This window comes from Schistocerca nitens, chromosome 8 (genome assembly GCF_023898315.1).
Source record: "Schistocerca nitens isolate TAMUIC-IGC-003100 chromosome 8, iqSchNite1.1, whole genome shotgun sequence".
In the NCBI taxonomy this organism is placed as follows: Eukaryota; Metazoa; Arthropoda; class Insecta; order Orthoptera; family Acrididae; genus Schistocerca; species Schistocerca nitens.
In genome coordinates this window covers 124,339,795-124,363,798 of record NC_064621.1, presented here as the reverse complement: position 1 = coordinate 124,363,798, position 24,004 = coordinate 124,339,795, and the positions used below count along the sequence as shown (strand labels likewise).

The 24,004-nt window shown below is 43.6% G+C and overlaps 1 pseudogene; it reads left to right on the top strand.

Annotated features, from left to right (window-relative positions):
* The first annotated feature begins 21,776 nt into the window (after window positions 1–21,776).
* Window positions 21,777–21,894, top strand: LOC126199916 (5S ribosomal RNA; annotated as a pseudogene).
* Window positions 21,895–24,004: the final 2,110 nt, after the last annotated feature.

The following is a 24,004-nucleotide window of genomic DNA, read 5'->3' as shown; positions in this document are numbered from 1 at the left end:
CCATTACCTAAGTTATCAGACAAGGAAATCACACCTGAACAGAAAATAAAATAAGTATTGACTACACTGACATATCACGCACAGATACGAAACAAACATCACACAAACACAATAAAAAGAAAACAAAAATTCAAGGCAGGAATGCTTGTACTACTTCGTACTCATCATAAAGCTGTAGCACTCAAACGACGCATGCTAAGTGGCGTCTGCTATATGAAGGACCTTATATTATTGTTAACATACCGCATCCTGGTGCGTATCTGTTACAACATCCTATAATTAACAAAGTTATTGGGCTATACGCACACCGAGATCTTAGAGTATTTCATGCTAAAAAATGTCAAAGTCATATCCATGAAAACATTGCTAAGCAACTCGCAAAACTCTGTTTGCTACAACATAGATAATAAGTAGTATAGAAATGTTCATTTCAGCTGTTCCAGTGACGCAGTTGAAGACAGAAGAACTTTTCTTTCAACGCCGCGGCACTACCAAGAAGACTGAATATTAAGGTAAAATTTATGATTATGTAGCAGTGAATGATATATTTTTCACGGAATACATGTGACTGTAGGTACCACTGACTTGGTATGACACCTGACGAACCGACAGACGTCATCTGTGAAGTGATCCTTTACTTCGAGAAATAGATTAGACGCACATCTCTCAGCAAGAAAAGCATCTACCAGTAGCCAAGACCACACAGACACTATACACACACGCACAAAACGCGAGGAATCTAACAGTTTTCCGTCTCTTATTATTTTGAATATTTATTGAGTAGTGAAAACGCCTGGTCTTGCCTACTGATGTAATGAATGTTGTGTCTAATCTATCTTAATTTCAGATGACATCACAAAAAACATCGATAAAAACCCAGCAAAACCGTTAAAGAGAATGTAAATATCTGCAATTCATGTAATCAAATGTGACATAATGTAATAATTTATAGCTATGTAATGATTATGTGAAGATGTTTATGTGTAACTGTATTATGTTTATGCTAAGAAAATATGTTTTTAAAAAAAATGATACATAATGTAACTGTTACTATGTGAAAATTTGAACGATAACGAGTATCAAAATGTGAAAAACTTAAAAAAATTGCCTAGTGAACCACTGTTCACGGACATTACTAACTCTGCAACTACGCAGAAACCTATGTGAAAGAAACTGTTAATGACATTCATCATGCATCGTACCTTTGTAAACGTGATGAACTTTTTCTTTGATAAGTAACTACAAACATTTAGGTGAGCTATATTTAGCAATAAAAACTGAAAATGTGAAGTGCATAATTGATGCATCGTCTAGTGACATTACTACAGTATCTAACTTCAAGATGTTAATTGGATTAAATGGTCACAACGTGCCTGTCCAGAAAACAACACGACGAGTGGAAGAATTTTGGTTGGAACTTCAGGGAATGGAATGTTCTCGAAATGTGACGGACACACGTACCTGGACTGTCCAAGGATCAACGCCAGCTATGTGCCGTCCGAGGTTCTGCAACCAAGCTTCCACGGAATATTGAAAACGAACTGCATTGGACCAATTACTCGATGGGTCACGTCCGACATGTAATAAACAATGCTTGTTGTCACAACGAACTGCATCACAACGACTATAATGGAAATAGGAAATGGACGTGCTTATGTATCAATTACGTTGTTATACAGCGATATTACTGTGATCAAAAAACTTTACCACGACGACACTAACCTGTGAAACATTACTGTGCAGCAGATGAATATAAACTGTAGTAACGACACGATGTATATAGGACAACGCACCTGAAACCAAAAGACTTCTTTTTAAGCATTTCAATGCAATACTATGTAACTAAGAATATTCAACAATCTAAAGTTGTACTGATTATAACAAATATCGTAATTTTAAAATTAAGTTACCTGTCATAGAATGTACTCTTCACATGTAATCTTGGTGGAATATTTTCTTTATGCAACGACTAAGAAACGCGCGCACACACGAACAATATGAACTGCAATACTGTGCCGCGTGATCTAAATTTACGATATAACGGCAGTGCCGGAGTCACATAGACGCTTCTGCGCATGCGCGCACTCTATACATAAGAACTTTTACGGCGGACGCGCGTCATTCAAATTTCGTATATAATATATTGTATAATGTATGTCATGTATATAGTTGTAGATAACTTAGATTTTCATGTGCCTTTAGGTGAATTGCTCGCATGCAGGTGTGTCCTTTCGCCTCGCAATTCAGGGGGAAATACACTCCTGGAAATGGAAAAAAGAACACATTGACACCGGTGTGTCAGACCCACCATACTTGCTCCGGACACTGCGAGAGGGCTGTACAAGCAATGATCACACGCACGGCACAGCGGACACACCAGGAACCGCGGTGTTGGCCGTCGAATGGCGCTAGCTGCGCAGCATTTGTGCACCGCCGCCGTCAGTGTCAGCCAGTTTGCCGTGGCATACGGAGCTCCATCGCAGTCTTTAACACTGGTAGCATGCCGCGACAGCGTGGACGTGAACCGTATGTGCAGTTGACGGACTTTGAGCGAGGGCGTATAGTGGGCATGCGGGAGGCCGGGTGGACGTACCGCCGAATTGCTCAACACGTGGGGCGTGAGGTCTCCACAGTACATCGATGTTGTCGCCAGTGGCCGGCGGAAGGTGCACGTGCCCGTCGACCTGGGACCGGACCGCAGCGACGCACGGATGCACGCCAAGACCGTAGGATCCTACGCAGTGCCGTAGGGGACCGCACCGCCACTTCCCAGCAAATTAGGGACACTGTTGCTCCTGGGGTATCGGCGAGGACCATTCGCAACCGTCTCCATGAAGCTGGGCTACGGTCCCGCACACCGTTAGGCCGTCTTCCGCTCACGCCCCAACATCGTGCAGCCCGCCTCCAGTGGTGTCGCGACAGGCGTGAATGGAGGGACGAATGGAGACGTGTCGTCTTCAGCGATGAGAGTCGCTTCTGCCTAGGTGCCAATGATAGTCGTATGCGTGTTTGGCGCCGTGCAGGTGAGCGCCACAATCAGGACTGCATACGACCGAGGCACACAGGGCCAACACCCGACATCATGGTGTGGGGAGCGATCTCCTACACTGGCCGTACACCACTGGTGATCGTCGAGGGGACACTGAATAGTGCACGGTACATCCAAACCGTCATCGAACCCATCGTTCTACCATTCCTAGACCGGCAAGGGAACTTGCTGTTCCAACAGGACAATGCACGTCCGCATGTATCCCGTGCCACCCAACGTGCTCTAGAAGGTGTAAGTCAACTACCCTGGCCAGCAAGATCTCCGGATCTGTCCCCCATTGAGCATGTTTGGGACTGGATGAAGCGTCGTCTCACGCGGTCTGCACGTCCAGCACGAACGCTGGTCCAACTGAGGCGCCAGGTGGAAATGGCATGGCAAGCCGTTCCACAGGACTACATCCAGCATCTCTACGATCGTCTCCATGGGAGAATAGCAGCCTGCATTGCTGCGAAAGGTGGATATACACTGTACTAGTGCCGACATTGTGCATGCTCTGTTGCCTGTGTCTATGTGCCTGTGGTTCTGTCAGTGTGATCATGTGATGTATCTGACCCCAGGAATGTGTCAATAAAGTTTCCCCTTCCTGGGACAATGAATTCACGGTGTTCTTATTTCAATTTCCAGGAGTGTATAAAGGCACATTTGCATGCCGTGCGTGAGTTTCCTCGGAATCGCGAAATCTTAATTAAATAATTAATCTCTGACAAATAAATAAAGCCTATGGCACAGAACTGCAGCGCTATGCCGCTGATAAAACAAAATACAATTATGACACTCTTATGTTTCATTAAGAAGAAGTAGGTCGAGTAGAATAGCTGGTGCGGGAAGCACGTATATTTTATTAACTGGTACACTGCCATATTTGATGTTATATAAGAACACTGCGAGTTGCAATCTTACTAGGCACTCGATTCTGTATAGAATTTATATTCATGAAAGTAAGTAGAATTATTTAACTGTAGGCTAATTCCTTGAATATATCTGATTTAACTAACTGTGTGAACTTTTTTATGTTTAGTAGACAGTCACCTCTGTACGACGTATTGACATGGCTGGCAAATTATTCTAATATTGAGATTTAGATTTTGAGTCCTCATCTACCGCACCAGTCTTTGGAAACGATTTAAATACGAAGTCCGATTATTCGAGTCTTATTTCACGGTCAACTACGTATAACATTGCATTTACGAAAAAGCTATTGTCAAGCGTCTGATTCCAAATAATTAAACGTCCACGTTCCAGATAAGCAAATATTAATTACAGCCAATCACTATCATACATAATTAATAATTAATATTTTATTTTATTTTATTTATTTATTTTATAACCTACGGTACGGCTATCTGTATCGCTGAGGCACGCAAGCCTCCCCACCAACGGCAAGGTCCATGGTTCATGGGGGTGGGGTTCCCGTCATTAAATACAAGAATTGCACATAAGTTGTAATTCTGACAACTGTAGCAAATGAAAATGTTGTTTTACGGCACCGTTTCCATACCAGTCAATTTAGAGACTTATTTGGATCCTGAGTTTTGCCATGACCACAGAAGTTCAAGATCAGCCAGAGACCTGTAAATACATTTGACAACATCAGGGATACAATTTGGAAACTTGTTCTTGCGAATGTAGGGGTCGTTCCCACTGTGAGCCTGTACATATTTGCGTCAGTTAACGTGGCACAGATGATTAATGGAATGTTAATCTTTTAACACCCTGTGGCAAGTGAAGTCCATACCGCACTTTTCATGTCACTTACGCTGGATTGGTTGTGTCTGAGAGCCTTGTTATAATATACTTAAAGAGTGTCTGTCATCGTCTTTGTGAGTCTGTGTTGTGTCCACAAGTGTCCTTTACCTATCCCGATATTTTGATCTTTTGACAAGTTCCCAGTCTAGAGCCCATTGTCTTCTCGATATACCCAATGCTTTCGGCAGGCTCGATCCTTTTTATACATACAGTAGAGATAGGTTCATAAGTACATAAAAAATTCATTTCAAAGACCGTTGTTACTCATTTCTTTTTCTGCCGAAAACCTGTTGTCATTTTATATCTTTCACGCCGCACACCGTCAGATTACGTAAGGCTGAGATGCTGTATATCTCTGGTCATAGCGTTCTGCTGTCTGTCATCGTCTTTGTGAGTCTGTGTTGTGTCCACTAGTGTCCTTTACCTATCCCGATATTTTGATCTTTTGACAAGTTCCCAGTCTAGAGCCCATTGTCTTCTCGATATACCCAATGCTTTCGGCAGGCTCGATCCTTTTTATACATACAGTAGAGATAGGTTCATAAGTACATAAAAAATTCATTTCAAAGACCGTTGTTACTCATTTCTTTTTCTGCCGAAAACCTGTTGTCATTTTATATCTTTCACGCCGCACACCGTCAGATTACGTAAGGCTGAGATGCTGTATATCTCTGGTCATAGCGTTCTGCTTTTGTTGCTTAACTGTTGCATCGAAAAATGGCACCGCGGTTCCCTGAAACTGTAGTGCACTATCACATAAGTGTTTTACACGTAAAAAAATAGCTCACTTCTCTTACATTTCCTTAAACAGATGTCTATGTAGGACAAACATTTATTTTTCAGGTTTCATAGACTACAATTACGACAAGGCGATTTTGTAACTAACAATGTTGCTATAATAATTTGCCGTTTGCCGTACTGACGTTCAAAAATGGAAATGTAACAAAATTCTTATCGCCAACGACTGCAGTCGCAGTCGATTCGTAGAGCGCTCGCCTATTGCTGAAACTTCAGCTTTATTGGTGCAGATACGTTTCCCTCCGCTACTGTTCTTTACCAGAGAAAAAAACTGTTTCCAGACTCCAGATAAATCTCTAAATCAAAACAAACTGAGCGTACTTCCAGTATAGACGATCTTTGTTTCAGATTTCTCCCTCACCCCAGGTACAATGGTAGTACCCGACTTTCAACTGAAATTAACTTCCAGAACCACAGAGAACAAATTAGGAAATTCTCAATATGACAACCAGTGAGTTTACAATACACAAAGGGCCATAGAGTTTGCTCCACGGAGGAACTACGCTGGGTAGCCACGCGGTTTGAGGCGCCTTGTCACGGTCCCTGCGACTGCCCCCCGTCGGAGGTTCGAGTCCTCCCTCGGGCTTGTATGTGTGTGTTATCCTTAGCGTAAGTTAGATTAAGTAGTGCGTAAGCTTAGGGACCGATGACCTCAGCAGTTTGGTCCCGTAAGATCCTACCACAAATTTTTAAATTTTTTGATCCACGGGTGGAAAAGGCAGATTTTTATATTAGATAGCTGACATGGAAATAAACTGGTGAAATTTATGTCCCATTGTTAACAGAAAAGAGAACCAGGAATATAGTGTAGGAAGCGGCCAAGCATCTGAGACCAGTCTCAGCTCTGGCACATATCAGTACGACAACGGGGTTTACCATTCTTGCGACAAATGAGTCCTATTGCCATAGCCACCAACTCTGCGTATTATGTATACAGGAGTTGTAGAGGTATGGGTACTCGAGAATCGCTGCTTCCCGAGACTTTTCATGAGCCGGTCTATGGACCTCATGTGGACAAGTAGAAGCGGAGTCGTCGCCAAACACAGCTGAATGGTTCTGCATTTCTCAGTTGACCGTCTCTGTGTCTAGACTACGCAAGTCTCTTTCGTCTATGGTAAAGTGTCAATGACGAATGATAAACGACGCATTGCAATACATATCTTTTGTATCCCGTCTGGAAGGCGGCGGGTGGGTCTCCTCCTGTAAACTGAAGCGTAGGCCGAATGTAAGAAGCGAGTAGGAGTAGGTGAGGTAAAAATCTCGGTACTGCTTTTAACGTAAAAGTTCATTTAATAGAGAATATTAGTCAATGACATATATGTAACTTTTGGGAAATATGAGCACGAAGGTGCGAAGTCGGATGTATCAAAGCTAACACAGGCAAAATCTGTTGTGGGTCACCCACTATGAAGATGAAACAATGTTGTTTGGTCGCCAACTCGCGAACAAATGGGGCTGAATCTGGAGCGCCGGCTAGAGGGAGCCGTCGTCGGTGTCGGTGTCGTAGTGCCAACCTACAAACTTGTACCTACGTTGTGGAATCGTAACTATCTATACCACAATATCAACCCAGCTTCCAGTAACCAGTTCCCAGCGGTTCGACCGACATTCCATCCGTAAGTTCCGCACCGATTTCAGCTGTGGTCTGTCTGTTCTTCGCAGACAGGCTATTACTTCTACGGTATTCTCGTGCCGCATTCGCCCTGGTAGAGCCCGTGCATACGCTCTTGGCACGCTCTGTAGTCACTATACTACTGCAAGCTGCCTGTGTGATCTGTCTGTATGAAGATCATATGTCCGTCATGCCAATGATTTCTGTAAGTCCTACACATGACGATTAGCTGAACATGCACATCCTGCGGGGTTGTTGTGTTGTGATCATCGCCTCAGATGTTCCAGCAGCATTAAACAAACTCCACAGACATCCAGCACTCTTAACATTCGTCACCTGTATGAGCGTATTTTTCTCTACTAAAAACACTGATGATAAGCTCAATATGGATCAAATGGTTCAAATGGCTCGGAGCACTATGGGACTTAACATCTGAGGTCTTCAGTCCCCTAGAACTTAGAACTATTTATATCTAACTAACCTAAGGACATCACACACAACCATGCCCGAGACAGGATTCGAACCTGCGACCGTAGCAGTCCTGCCGTTCCAGACTGAAGCGCCTAGAGCCGCTCGGCCACTCCAGCCGGCGCTCAATAAGGACGAAATTTAAAAACGTTTCCCACAGACATGGAAATACCGGAGGGTGGATCTGTTAACATCCGTTCGAGGAATTCATGGTGAAATGGCTCGATCAGATCCACTTCATGTACACTACTGGCCATTTAAATTGCTACACCAAGAAGGAATGCAGATGATAAACGGGTATTCATTGGACAAATATATTATACTAGAACTGACATGCGATTACATTTTCACGCAATTTGGGTGCATAGATCCTGAGAAATCTGTACCAAGAACAACCACCTCTGGCCGTAATAGCGGCCTCGATACGCCTGGGCATTGAGTCAAACAGAGCTTGGATGGCGTGTACAGGTACATCTGCACATGCAGCTTCAACACGACACCACAACTCATCAAGAGTAGTGACTGGCGTATTGTGACGAGCCAGTTGCTCGGTCACCATTGACCAGACGTTTTCAATTAGTGAGAGATCTGGAGAATGTGCTGGTCAGGGCAGCAGTCGAACATTTTCTGTATCCAGAAAGGCCCGTACTGGACCTGCAACATGCGGTCGTGAATTATCCGGCTGAAATGTAGGGTTTCGCAGGGATCGAAATCGTAACACATCTTAAATGTAACGTCCACTGTTCAAAGTGCCGTCAATGCGAACAAGAGGTGACCGAGACGTGTAACCAATGGCAACCCATATCATCACGCCGGGTGATACGCCAGTATGGCGATGACGAATACCCGCTTCCAATGTGCGTTCAACGCGATATCGCCAAACACGGATGCGACCATCACGACGCTTTAAACAGAACCTGGATCCATCCGAAAAAATGACGTTTCGCATTTCGTGCACCCAGGTTCGCCATTGAGTACACCATCGCAGGCACGCCTGTCTGTGATGCAGCGTCAAGGGTAACCGCAGCCATGGTCTCCGAGCTGATAGTACATGCTGCTGCAAACGTCGTCGAACTGTTCGTGCAGATGGTTGTTGTCTTGCCAACGTCCCCATCTGTTGACTAAGGGATCGAGACGTAGCTGCACGATCCGTTACAGCCATGCGGATAAGACTGCTAGTGATACGAGGCCTTTGGGATCCAGCACGGCGTTCCGTATTACCCTCCTGAACCCATCGATTCCATATTCTGCTAGCAGTCATTGGATATCGACCAACGCGAGCAGCAATGTCCCGATACGATAAACCGCAATCGCGATTGGCTACAATCCGACCTTTATCAAAGTCGGAAACGTGATGGTACGCATTTCTCCTCCTTACACGAGGCATCACAACAACGTTTCACCAGGCAACGCCGGTCAACTGCTGTTTGTGTATGAGAAATCGGTTGGAAATTTTCCTCATGTCAGCACGTTGTAGGTGTCGCCACCGGCGCCAATCTTGTGTGAATGCTCTGAAAAGCTAACCATTTGCATATAACAGCATCTTCTTCCTGTCGGTTAAATTTCGCGTCTGTAGCACGTCATCTTCGTGGTGTAGCAATTTTAATCGACAGTAGTGTACTAAAAATTCTTGATTAGAGTAATATATGAAATCACCATCAACTGCTGCCTGTATGTGATGGTAGCAGTCCTATTGGATGGGGGGGGGGGGGGAGCTTTTCTAGGCGTGTGCTACAACTATATTTGGCATTTCCCTTACGTCATCTTGCTACGTTTGCCTCCTCGTGCGAAGGAAACCAGAATGCATGATTTTGTTGTTGATTTGAATCTGAAATTTTCGCAGGTGATAAGTGACAGGAATCTGTAGCGTGTATGACAGTTTTGCCAACTTGAGGTGGTGTACACAGGAAAGTAGAAAGGTTGACCCACGTGGACAGGGCAAACGTGTTTTGTGTGGGGGTAACGTTAGGTTGGCAACAGGCAGCAATGTGACTTTCTGTTCGTCTGCTTCCCCCTCCATCTTCTTCAAAGCAACAGTGCAGAACATCTTCTGGCCCACGTCACTCCTACTGTAGTGGTGGGCAGGTCAGCTGTGTCCTGCAGACGCTCTGTCCTGATATGGAGTCTGATGTTTGAATATTTCATGTATGAGTTATAACAATGTTTATCATTTCTTTTACAGCCTTTGCTTTATTAATTATTGTAATTGCCTTCACATTAATTACGCGTATGAAAGACAGTGATCGATACGGGAATACCGTGAGCAAAACCAAACTACAGTCACATGAAATGCTAAGACGAAGGATCTTGATCTCTCTCAACCGCTCGTAAAGCTAATTCATTATGAACATTCCAGATGATTCACGTAGATTTGTGGTTTATGAGCAATTAATTCAGTTTCCCGTTTTACCGATCTAGAGTTCCTTTTGTGCATGTGCTTTTGTTTCGGTATCTTGGCAAATGCTACATGCAATTGACTGTACCTTCGCCTCTTTCAGTTGAATTAAATGACTGCAACTGCAGCGCACGATTGCTATGTTCGAATCCTGCCTCGGGCATGGATGTGTGTGATGTCCTTAGGTTAGTTAGGTTTAATTAGTTCTAAGTTCTAGGCGACTGATGACCTCAGAAGTTAAGTCGCATAGTGCTCAGAGCCATTTGAACCATTTTTTTCACTAGAAGAGTTTGCCTTTAGTCCAGCACGCGCAACGAAGAGTCTCTCAGATTGTGCACTTGTTCTTGTGTCTTTAGATACGTATGAGCCAATGTATTCCGCGGATAATATGCAGCCTTACCCATGCATGGGTAATTTCCGGGTATTTCGTAAAAATAAATTTAATAATATTAGAAATTCAGTCTCTTGTCTGATAATCACAATTCCATCATGCAATATAACAGTGCCCATATAATGCTAATATACAGTTTAAACAGTTTTTCTCAATTTCTCGCAAATGTTTATGCGTGAACTCTGAACAAAGAAAGTCACAAAGGTAAGATATACGAAATCACATGATGTCATACATTCGATACACAGCTGGCACACGTATAAATGCTGGTGGCAGTCTTTACAACATGACGCGATTTCTTACCAGTCATCGATTGGCTATTTTGGTGTGGCGGTTGGCCTTACGAACCGTACAAGAACACCGTTATGAACATACCGAACATACTGTTAGTTTCGAAAAAGTTTGGTTTGTAAAGCGACTTGGTTAGAGTTTAGTAATTTTAAAGGCCTATATGTTACGATAGTAACTTACCTTGTAATATGTGTATCAGTTTTAGAAAATACAAATATGATGGAACACTTTGCACAACGATTATGGGAACAACACATTTACGAGCACGGGCGGAGTTTTTATAACTATAATCACTGGCGCATATTGGTGCAAATTCTTAATTAATGGCTTAACTTATTATTGTAATGTGTCATGTCTTTAGGAAAAAATAAGATAACAAAAGTACAGTGCCAAATTATGTAATAATCTAACAGGTATAATTGTAGAAATGATGAAAGTACATTTGCGTGTACTAGAACTTTGATTACAGATATTTCTTAAGTTAATTAGTTTCACAGATATTGATATACAAGATCGGAATGCCATTCTTTCTAAGGAGTAGTTCGAATGTGTCCAAATAGACTGATTGGGTAATGAAAAGAAAAGTCTGAGTAACAAATCTAAGTGAGTTGCAGCCTGAAACATTATAACAGGTTTAAGTGCACATCGTTAAAGGATGGAAAAATAGAAAAAGTAAAATTATTAGTAGTGGTGCAATACTTACATCTGGTACGATTCTAGCTTGCTCTGTTTCAACCTCAGTACCTCGTTTCCATTTATAACTTCCTCAAAACACAATCTTCTGATATCTATATTTACATACAAACTACGATCGTGCGAGTCAAAGAGACTCGTCATAACAGTACAGCAGAAAAAGGTGTAGGCAGAAAGTGGCGAAGCGTAGGTAGTGACTGCAGTTCCACTTTCTTGGAAATGAAGTGTCCTACAGGGCAGCACATTGAATCTACTAGCACTTAATCAGTTCTAAGAATATACTGATTGCTGGTCAGAAAGCGAATTCGACTTCCTGGTACTCACAGAGCAATCCACAGCGACTATATTCAGATAATTATGTATATTAGTTCATTAATAATACAGTGTAAGAACCAATTACGAGGTAGATTAAAACTGTGTGCCGGACCGAGACTCGAACTCGGGACCTTAGCCTTTCTCACGCAAGTGCTCTACCATCCCCCAGGCTGTGGCTAAGCCATGTCTACGCAATATCCTTTCTTTCAGGAGTGCTAGTTCTGCAAGGTTCGCAGGAGAACTTCTGTAAAGTTTGGAAGGTAGGAGACGAGGTACTGGCGGAAGTAAAGCTGTGAGGGCAAGGCGTGAGTCGTTCTTGGGTAGCTCAGTTGGTACAGCACTTGCCCGCGAAAGGCAAAGGTCCCGAGTTCGAGTCTCGGTGCGGCACACAGTTTTAATTTTCCAGGAAGTTTCATATCAGTGCATACTCCGCTGCAGAGTGAAAATATCATTCTAATAACGAGGTACTCAAGAAACACTTTTTCAGATTTTTATACGAGTTTCCTGTGTCTGCAGCAGGGGCGATATAAAGACAGAAAATGAAATTAAGTCAGTACTTCAAGCACTTTCTTTGATTAAAATTAAAAAAAAAAACGGAATAGATGCGTTGATTTACGTATTATCGTCCAGTAGGAGCAATATTCAGGTAGAACTATGATAAATAACAATATTTCTGTTCCATTGTTACGTGACTCATCTCGCAGTAAATTACACTATTTCGACATTTAGTAATCCGAAAAGATTACTTTTCACGAACAATTTTTGTGTATGTAATTTTGTATGGGAAATATCGCTGCTGGCCATCTTCCTAATATTCTATTGCATATGGCAACTGCACGTACCTTTCTGTCGCTTATGAAAGACATCTGAGGCTGTCGTTCGGATAATAATCGGATAATGACCGACATACAGAAAGAATCTTCCTCTGGGTCTTCAAGTTTCAAACCTGTCTAATTCATTAAGAGGTATTGGGTACATTAGTCTCCACGGCCTTTACGTGTTTCACTTTATCCCTATCAGCTCGATTCACCTCCATCAGGTTTAAATCTAAGATAGCCCGGTGATTAAGGCGAATGCTCAGGAAAAGCAGCGAACCTGACTTTGAGTGCCAGTCTGTCACAAACATCCATTATTAACAACGTATTTATTCCTTTTTTCCTCACGTAACCGTTTGTGTTATCAGTATACGTTCGTTTACGTCTTCTATAAGAGCGATGATAAAGAAATGTAATGCGTTAGAGTCATAATGTCTTAAACCCACGTGTACTTTGGGTGAGAGAATAGCGTAGCCACTTGGTAACTACAACCTTGTGAGGTGCTTGTTTTGTGGGGTAAAACCCTCTAAAGCCTTACAGGAAGTAAGTATAAAACGCAGTGTCAGTGTTGACAGGTGTGATAGAAAGTGTCAAGTCAAGGTTTTGGTGAAAATTCCGAGACATAGGACGCGTTTCTTGTACACGAGCGCATTGTTGCCTAGGCTAGGAGTAACCGTAGTGCAATTGGACTGAGATTTCCCCTCAAGCGTGTGGCGAAATTTTCGTGGTCACCTATTAGACAGCGGTCATCACACTACAAAATGTATCATTAGTTTGAGGTCTTTCATAATAATATCTAAACATTTCTCTATTCTTAAAATATTCAGAAAATCAAGATTGAGACGGGAATCGACTCGTTCAAATTCGACGCCGGGGAGACCAGCTGGCTTCCACAGCCTCCCGTTCTGAGAACGGAGGAGATGAACCCGGTGCAGTACACACTGGACTACTTGCAGACCGCCGCCCAGTTCGGGCCGATGGTAGTCTCGCGTCGGCCAACAACCGAGCTAGGTTAATAATTGGCTCCTTTTACCGATCTCCCGACTCAGCAGCGTTAGTGGCAGAACAACTGAGAGAAAATTTGGAATACATTTCACATAAATTTTCTCAGCATGTTATAGTCTTAGGTGAAGATTTCAATTTACCAGATATAGACTGGGACACTCAAATGTTTAGGACGGGTGGTAGGGACAGAGCATCGAGTGACATTATACTGAGTGCACTATCCGAAAATTACCTCGAGCAATTAAACAGAGAAGCGACTCGTGGAGATAACATCTTGGACCTACTGATAACAAACAGACCCGAACTTTTGGACTCTGTATGTGCAGAACAGGGAATCAGTGATCATAAGGCCGTTGCAGCATCCCTGAATATGGAAGTTAATAGGAATATAAAAAAAGGGAGGAAGGTTTATCTGTTTAGCAAGAGTAATAGAAGGCAGATTTCAGACTACCTAACGGATCAAAACGAAAATTTCTGTTCCGACACTGACAATGTTGAGTGTTTATGGAAAAAGTTCAAGGCAATCGTCAAAATGCGTTTTAGACAGGTATGTGCCGAGTAAAACTGTGAGGGACGGGAAAAACCCACCGTGGCTCAACAACAAAGTTAGGAAACTACTGCGAAAGCAAAGAGAGCTTCACTCCAAGTGTAAACGCAGCCAAAACCTCTCAGACAAACAGAAGCTAAACGATGTCAAAGTTAGCGTAAGGAGGACTATGCGTGAAGCGTGTGTACCTTGCTCGCCAGGTTTCGAGAGGGTGCGTTTCTGGATGAGGTATCGAATATATTGCTTCCCCCTACTTATACCTCCCGAGGAGATCACGAATGTAAAATTAGAGAGATTCGAGCGCGTACGGAGGCTTTCAGACAGTCGTTCTTCCGTGAACCATACGCAACTGGAACAGAAAAGGGAGGTAATGACCGTGGTACGTAAAGTGCCCTCCGCCACACACCGTTGGGTGGCTTGCGGAGTGTAAATGTAGATGTAGATGTAGAATAAAGCCAACAGTTTCCGATCTACATCCGCATGCTCGACAAGGACAGCAGGTGGGGCTTCGACAACGGCCTGGCTTCGCTGGTGACGACGCTGCTGCAGATGAACATGGTGGGCTGACCCTTCGTCCTGCCAGACATGGTGGGCGGCAACGGCTACGGCAGCGAGGCGCCCACCAAGGAGCTCTTCATTCGCTGGCTGCAGGCCACCGTCTTCATGCCGGCCATTCAGTTCTCCTACGTGCCCTGGGACTTCGACGGCAAGGTACGTAACTCTCTGTGGACTTTCTCTCTGTCTCTCTCTCTCTCTCTCTCTCTCTCTCTCTCCCTCTCCCTCTCCCTCTCTCTGTCAGAATTCACGAAAATCGTTCTACATTACTTTCGACATACATTATGACGGAAGAAACTTGGTCAGAGCTGGAGGTAGATTTATTCTCCAGGAAATTTAACTGCAGTGTGTGAATTTTACTAAAAATAATTGCTTTATGTTCGCACAGTGGGCTCAAATCCTGCACAGGCAAAGTAGAAAAAGAGAGGCTGACTGTATGCTATCTGATGATAAATATCCGATCACCCATAAGGGGGGTAGGACGTCAAACGGGCCGACTTGGAGCAAGAGAGGCACCACAGGACATTTTATCGACAATAAAGGTTATTATTAGCGAACTTGGAAAAGAAGTTTATCTTCCCTAATAGAGTTACTTAACTTGATGCAATCCTTTGGCACAGGATTACTTGAATATATACAGCTGAAATTGTCTATTAAAGCATCGCTTGAGTTATACAATCACAAACTCTTCTCTCGAAATTTTTCTTTTTAAAATTCAGTCTTGATCACACCACGTATGCTTCAAGAATATAGGTGACTGGTTTCGGTCATATCACATGACCATCATCAGATCTGTAATTTTGAAAGTAATAGAAACCTTACTAGATTGACAATAAAATATGACAAAATGGTTATAAGGATTTTGTTCAGAAAATCATAGGGCCCAGTTGTATCCATGGCAGAAATGTACCTTAGAACAGTATGTAAATATTGATATCACAATTTTAAACTTCCAACTAGAAATATTACGAAATATGACTCCATTTTTAATAAATCAGTTTTATGACATTTTAAAAATCTATGTAATATCATACTATTCTGCAGCTGATCATTCCATCATAACATATATCTCCAGTGCCAAAAAAAGTTAATATAAGACAGACAGACTGAATCTGGCATAAATGTATTCTTGCAGTCGAGTCACAACTCACAAATCGATATGATGCCGCAATGCCAAAGACCTTCACAACATCGTTGACTTTGAAACCATTGTGGTAGTACCAGCTTAGCCCATAGAGGGCACACTGAGTATACATCGTCTGTACAGTTATTTTAAAGCTTTAATTGATATTTTATACAATATTTAAGTAGTTCCATGGATGTAAAGAGATATTTTATACTTAACTACACTCCTGGAAATGGAAAAAAGAACACATTGACACCGGTGTGTCAGACCCACCATACTTGCTCCGGACACTGCGAGAGGGCTGTACAAGCAATGATCACACGCACGGCACAGCGGACACACCAGGAACCGCGGTGTTGGCCGTCGAATGGCGCTAGCTGCGCAGCATTTGTGCACCGCCGCCGTCAGTGTCAGCCAGTTTGCCGTGGCATACGGAGCTCCATCGCAGTCTTTAACACTGGTAGCATGCCGCGACAGCGTGGACGTGAACCGTATGTGCAGTTGACGGACTTTGAGCGAGGGCGTATAGTGGGCATGCGGGAGGCCGGGTGGACGTACCGCCGAATTGCTCAACACGTGGGGCGTGAGGTCTCCACAGTACATCGATGTTGTCGCCAGTGGCCGGCGGAAGGTGCACGTGCCCGTCGACCTGGGACCGGACCGCAGCGACGCACGGATGCACGCCAAGACCGTAGGATCCTACGCAGTGCCGTAGGGGACCGCACCGCCACTTCCCAGCAAATTAGGGACACTGTTGCTCCTGGGGTATCGGCGAGGACCATTCGCAACCGTCTCCATGAAGCTGGGCTACGGTCCCGCACACCGTTAGGCCGTCTTCCGCTCACGCCCCAACATCGTGCAGCCCGCCTCCAGTGGTGTCGCGACAGGCGTGAATGGAGGGACGAATGGAGACGTGTCGTCTTCAGCGATGAGAGTCGCTTCTGCCTTGGTGCCAATGATGGTCGTATGCGTGTTTGGCGCCGTGCAGGTGAGCGCCACAATCAGGACTGCATACGACCGAGGCACACAGGGCCAACACCCGGCATCATGGTGTGGGGAGTGATGTCCTACACTGGCCGTACACCACTGGTGATCGTCGAGGGGACACTGAATAGTGCACGGTACATCCAAACCGTCATCGAACCCATCGTTCTACCATTCCTAGACCGGCAAGGGAACTTGCTGTTCCAACAGGACAATGCACGTCCGCATGTATCCCGTGCCATCCAACGTGCTCTAGAAGGTGTAAGTCAACTACCCTGGCCAGCAAGATCTCCGGATCTGTCCCCCATTGAGCATGTTTGGGACTGGATGAAGCGTCGTCTCACGCGGTCTGCACGTCCAGCACGAACGCTGGTCCAACTGAGGCGCCAGGTGGAAATGGCATGGCAAGCCGTTCCACAGGACTACATCCAGCATCTCTACGATCGTCTCCATGGGAGAATAGCAGCCTGCATTGCTGCGAAAGGTGGATATACACTGTACTAGTGCCGACATTGTGCATGCTCTGTTGCCTGTGTCTATGTGCCTGTGGTTCTGTCAGTGTGATCCTGTGATGTATCTAACCCCAGGAATGTGTCAATAAAGTTTCCCCTTCCTGGGACAATGAATTCACGGTGTTCTTATTTCAATTTCCAGGAGTGTATTTTTATGTTATTATTGTACTTTTTTTTACGTTTTGACGATTATGTGAACCCATTTTAGACTTATTGTTTGACGTGAGGTGGAGGGAGAAGAGGTAGGCGGAGCATCTTCGTAATTAATCATATGCTCGTCACTTTTGGCGCCAGTTGACATCACAGCAGCTGAGAGGAGTGCTCCACCTACCATCTTCGAAGGATGCCATGGGTATAACACATCTTATTGTATTTTATCCTTGTAACCATTTTGACATATTTTATTGTCAATCTAGTAAGGTTTCTACTACTTTCTAAATTAAATTACAGGTCTGATGATGGTCATGTGATATGATCGAAACCGGTCACCTATGTTCTTGTAACATAAGTGGTGTGATCAAGACTGAATTTTAAAAAGAAAAATTTTAAAAATTTTTGATCACTGTTTCAAAAATATTTATTAAAACTTCTCTTGAAGTACTCTGTTCAACATTTACAACAGTACATGTCCACCTGTGACATGAGTAATACTGGACCTAGTCGATGATATTCACTGGGAAGAGCACACCAAAGGTTTTGCTTTATATTGACCTCCTTGCGAGGGCGCCTCTGTGCAGAAAGAGGATGCGTCTTCTTCAGCCTCTCCCATTCGTCGTTTCAATTAGCAGCGAGACATCGCTAATGTCTTTGATATCGGCGAGTGTCGCCGACTTTGGTGTGGCACCGCAGTCTTTGGTCGACGTCACTGATCTGCGGGCTGACGGAACATGCTCGTATTTCTGGGAGGTCAGGTTCTGTCGACAACCCTTTATCACCCCTTGCTGGGACTATATGGCGAAGAACAGAATCTTGCGTGCTACCACTGTATTGCGTTCGGTTGCACACAGCCTGTTCGAATGCGAAGAGGAAGTTTCGACGAAGCTACGGCTGAAGTGGTCACTCTATTGTGCATACCATCGGTGCAGTACACCTGAATGAATTATAGCCAAAACTTACACACAAATACGGGATCTCATTAGTCACACTTGCAATTACGAGCGGTTTCTGCTGCCACCCCAGATACTTTCTTTTGCAACGTACTTAGTAAACTGTCATATGCCAGGGCACCTTTCTCTTACGCCTGATGGTGGTCAACCAAACCCCTTGTTGGAACTTTAGGTCCTCCCACACTTTTAACACACATTTTGTTACACTGTTATGCCTGTTGAGCTACGCACCACCTACATATATTATTATTATTTTCGATTGTTCCCTTTTGAGAGAGCGATTGAACTTGAGTAGTCATGATTTCTTCTTCTTTCTTCGTTCTTCCCAAATTCTCTTCATACGTTCTCTGTCTTCTCTCTTGCGTTCTTCCGGCCATTTTTTCCCCGTTCTGTTCTCCGTATGTTCTTGTTTAAGTGTGTGTTTCTGCAAGATATTTCTAAACTGTTCTCTATGTTCTCTATTGTTTATGTTGTCTTGTGTGATCACCAATTCTTTAATGTCTTCTGCTTCAGTGATCCATTTTGTCTTGTTTTTGCTTTTTTTTACTATCTCAAAGATTTGTCTTGTGAGCCTGCTTTTGTTCATCCTGCTGATAAGTCCGTAAAATTTCATCCTTCTCTTTCTAATGGTGTCTGTTATTGTTTATATGTCTTTGTAAATCTCTCTAGTTGGCCTCTTCATCCAAATTCCTTTCCGTAACACTGGTCCATATATTTTCCACAGAATTTTTCTTTCCTGCTTTTCAATCTCTCTGATCTTAGTATGACCATGAATCACTGTAGTTTCTGCAGCATAAAGTGCTTCTGGTAGGACTACTGTGTTGTAATGCCTTAGTTTCGCATTGACAGAAATATATTTCTTATTATAGTGATTCCAAGTGAGCTTATACGCTTTTTGTAGTCTGGAAATTCTGTCTTTATTGGCTATTGAGTTCAGTCCTGATGGTTGGATTATCTCTCCCAGATATCTGAAGTGGGCAACTTGTGCCACTTTCCCGTATTGAGTAGTAATGGGGAGATTATCTACAGGTTTGTTTTCCATATACTGTGTTTTCTCGTAGGAGATTTGTAGCCCAGTTTTCTGTGGGATTTCGTGTAGTTTTTCCAATGCTAGTTTGGCTTCCTCTCTATTGTTCGTTAGAATGGAAAGATCGTCTGCGAAAGCCAGACAGCCGGCCGATGTGGCCAAGCGGTTCTAGGCGCTTCAGTCTGGAACCGCGCGACCGCTACGGTCGCAGGTTCGAATCCTGCCCCGGGCATGAATGTGTGTGACGGCCTTAGGTTAGTTAGGTTTAAGTAGTTTTAAGTTCTAGGGGACTGATGACCTCAGATGTTAAGTCCCATAGTGCTCAGAGCCATTTGAACCAAAGCCAGACACTTCACCCTAGTTCTCTGTTCTTTTTTAATTCCAAGCTGAATTCCTTTTATTTCCTTTTCCCATGTCCTCACAGTTTTTCCCAGAACCATGTTAAACAGAAGGGAGAACATTTCATCTCCCTGGCGAACACCAGTATGGATATGAAATGCTTCTGATGTTTCTCACATGAATTGAACTTTGGAGTTTGTATCTGTTAATGCCTGTTGAATAACTGACCTTGTTTTCCTGTCAATTCTGCACTCCTATAAGGTGTGAAATAAGGTTTGTCTATCTATTGAATCGTAAGGCTTTTTAAAATCGACAAAAGTTACCACGGCATTTCTACGTTTTCTCATTTGCAAAATTATTTTTAAGTTCCATATCTGTTCGATGCAAGATCGACCTTTGCGAAACCCTGCCTGATACTCTCCTATTAACTGGTCCGCTTGTTCCTGTAGTATATTACAGGGAGCAGTGAAATCCCCCTGTAATTATTTGGATCGGTTTTTGCACCTTTTTTGTGGAGAGGGTGAATTAATGCACATTTCCACTCAGTAGGTATTTGTTCAGTTTCCCAAATATTTGATATTGTTCTGTGGGTTGCTTGTGTGAGATTATTGTCATTTAATTTCCTTACTTCTGCTATGATTCCGTCTTCCCCTGGAGACTTGTTGTTCTTCAAAGAATTGATTATTTTCTTTACCTCTTTAAGTGATGGTGGATTTGAATCGGGATTGGATGTGGGTTTTTCGAAATCTAGTTGTCCTGTCGGAGGCTCGCAGTTGAGAAGTGAGTGAAAATATTTAGCTAAAATTTGACAGTTCTTTTTAGGGTTGGTTTCCAGTGATCCATCGGACCGGCGAAAGCACAGATTAGGTGGTTGATGCCCTGTTAGGTTTTCTTTGAAAGTTTTGTAAAAATTTCTGGTGTTGTTCTTGATAAAGAATAGAGAGACTGTTAGGCATCTCTCAGTTGAATAGGTGTCGAAGTCTCTGACAGGTAGATTTTTAAAGTGCTCAACGAAGGTTTGTGCATGACACTGAGGGTGTTGCTGAGCAGGTGTTGTAGACGGACCCTCTACCGTTTTATTCAAGGATTTGTCAGTGTTCCACCTTTCTGTGATCACGCTGAAGGATGGTGCGAACCACAAGGGCTGAAATGCATGACAGGTCCGAAGCTATTCTACTGCATACTTGAAGCCACCACCATTCTCGAGTAAGTCATGCCTTTTACTTAATAGCAGTTATGACGGTCACGGACGTGATGTGAGAGAAAAATACACAAATAGAGATTATGTTCATCTCACAGTTGCCTTCCCAGAGAAAGTAGCAGCACTTCAGCAAGAGAATGCATCATATCACATTTATAGAGAGCATTTTAAGGGTCTAATAGAAGAGAATTGAATGCTTTTCAGACCAACTATACTGTCTCAACAAAAGTGAAAGTGATATGTGAGGGAAAAGTAACTGTAGAAAATAGGATCTATCACAGTTCGACAATTTCTTCAAGAGGACATAGCATTGTACCAAATAGCTTTATTATGCATAGTTTGTATTCATGTTCCATTCAACTGAAGAATTAGATCGTACAGAAAGGTGAATCGCCTGAACTTCCTGTTTCTTACTAGAGTTTCCCTGAGAACTGTACTTATTCCTCCTCTGTGAAGTTTGGGTGAACTGGACAGTCAGTGCTGGGAGTGTTCGCTCTGTTGCAGACGTTGGGGCTGAGCCGGCATGAAGAAGGCAGTGAGGGACGGCAGTCCAGTCAAACCCCCCAGTCTGGTGGGTCGCCCCCACCGACGAAACGGCCCTCGGCATAAACTCAGGTATGGCGAGAGAGTCTGTCTTTAAACTGTGTGGTGGCCCACTGCTACACTTTCCTATCTACCATCCTTCCTGCGTCGACTAGACACTACCATACCTCTTGAGTCTGAAAGGAAATGAGTAAATTTTAAGGTGCGACAATATGATCCACAATTTTGAGGGAATTTTTGTTTCCTTTATTGTAGTTCGGCAACGGCCTTGCCGCAGTGGCTACACCGGTTCCCGTGAGATCACCGAAGTTAAGCGCTGTTGGGCGTGGTCGGCACTTGGAAGGGCGACCATCCAGGCCGCCATGCGCTGTTGCCATTTTTCGGGGTGCACTCAGCCTCGTGATGCCAATTGAGGAGCTACTCGACCGAACAGTAGCGGCTTCGGACAAGAATACCATCATAACGACTGGGTGAGCGGTGTGCTGACCCCACGCCCCTCCTATCCGCATCCTCTACTGAGGATGACACGGCGGTCGGATGGTCCCGGTAAGCCACTCGTGGCCTGAAGACGGGAGTGCTTTTTTTTTATTGTAGTTCAATTCCCCATCTGGGGCTGGATGGCAGCAGCGTAGGCGCTGCTCTTCAGCCATAAGACATCAAGTATATAACAGAAGACATTTAAAACGACATAAAAGAGAAAAATATGGTGGTATATAGATAAAAAAGGGGGGGTAAGATAATGGAAGAGAGCATACAAGAAGGGGGTGAATGTAAAATTGGAGATAAAAATCCAAAAAAGTAAATTACACAAAAAAACACACACTGTAAGGATTAAAAGAACACAAGGCGAAGTACGGCCGGAGCATGAAAGTTGCGATTGGTGGCATAGCACAAAACGATCACGGACAGCAGCACTGTATAAGTCAGGCACACGATTAAAACCATAGCACTTGACGTCGCTGTAGAACACAACACTGACGTAGCACACTGATCACGAAGAACAAACTGGGAGGATCTGACCAGGGTAGGGATACGAGGGAGAAGGGAGAGGAGATGTTTGAGGGAAATGAGAGAAACAAACTTCTATTGAATCTGCAGTGGTTTCTGATATATATATCTGAGACGGGTGTTATGATTAATCAAGGAAACCCCCAGTTGGGAAACGGGGCCAAAATTAGTTGGTTACTGTCGAGTTGCAATTTACAATTTCTTTATTGATTACTTCAACCATTGAAAGTCATTTCTTTACCACTTGATCAGGAACAGATCCAAAAAGCTAGCAGGTACGAGTGCCTTTTCAAAACAAATTACTTTTCAGTCAATGCCCAAGCCATTTTACTTAAAACCGGCTTTGATAAAACATTTGATAACAAATCAAAATTTTCCAAGTAATGAAACAAAACACCAATTTGCATACAATTTCGCTACCAAACATGTAGGGAGCCACTTCTTTTAAATTTTGGCACAACAAGATACTAAATTACAAGGGCTCGCTAACAGGGAGGCAGAACTATCATTTTCAAAGGATGCCAAGTAGATTAAAATAATCAAAGTAAAGATACAGTCATTCACCTTTTACAATAACTAACAATTTTAAAGCCACGTAATTTTAAAAAAAATCCACCGATGAAAGGCAAACTTAACCTTTCCAAACAGTGGCCAAAAACAATCAGAGTAAAATACAACCATTTAACATTTTACAATAACTAACAACTTTAATACCCTGTCCTGCCACCAAAATGTCCTGGGATAGATATAATTAACCGACTGTGTGTAAGGGCGGCCACAATTGTGTCCCGAAGGATGCTCAGGCTAGAAGCGGACTAACAGACCCACAACGCCTCACATTCAGCAATCACATCGACCTCACGCGAGGCCAGGGGAGGAGGAGGAATCAAATCAGGAACCATAATCCCTGCCAAAAAGTATACTTCCTCCCAGGTAGCACTAATAAGAAGTCAAAAGATCACTGTCTATAATTACACCGGCGACAGGGACAGCAAATCCGAAAGCAGGAGGCCACAAGGCAGAAAAAATTTAATCTAAAACAATAATCCCTGCCCAAAAATACACTTCCTACCGGGCAGTACTAATAAGAAGCGGAAAAGATCACTGTCTATAAATACACGGGCGACAGGGACAGGAAACCCGAACGCAGGAGGCCACAAGGCAGAAAAGACGCTGGTTGTACAAACTATAATCCTTCAACTAACATCTAAACTTTTAACCAACTTAACTTGCAGTTTATCAGAGAAACAGCAGGTGAACTCAGATGCAAAGGTTTCTCACACCCGACCTTGTACACGTCGCCAGCGTACCCAACTGGACACATTCACGCAGCCACGAGCTCTGTCACCGGAGCCCTCGTCTTCTCTGCACCCACGGCGGCGAAATACCACTCCTCAGGTTAGGCGAGTTACTAGTTCATCATTCCCGCCTCCAGACGGAAAATTTAAAGACATCCTGTAGTGTCGGCAGACTTGCCA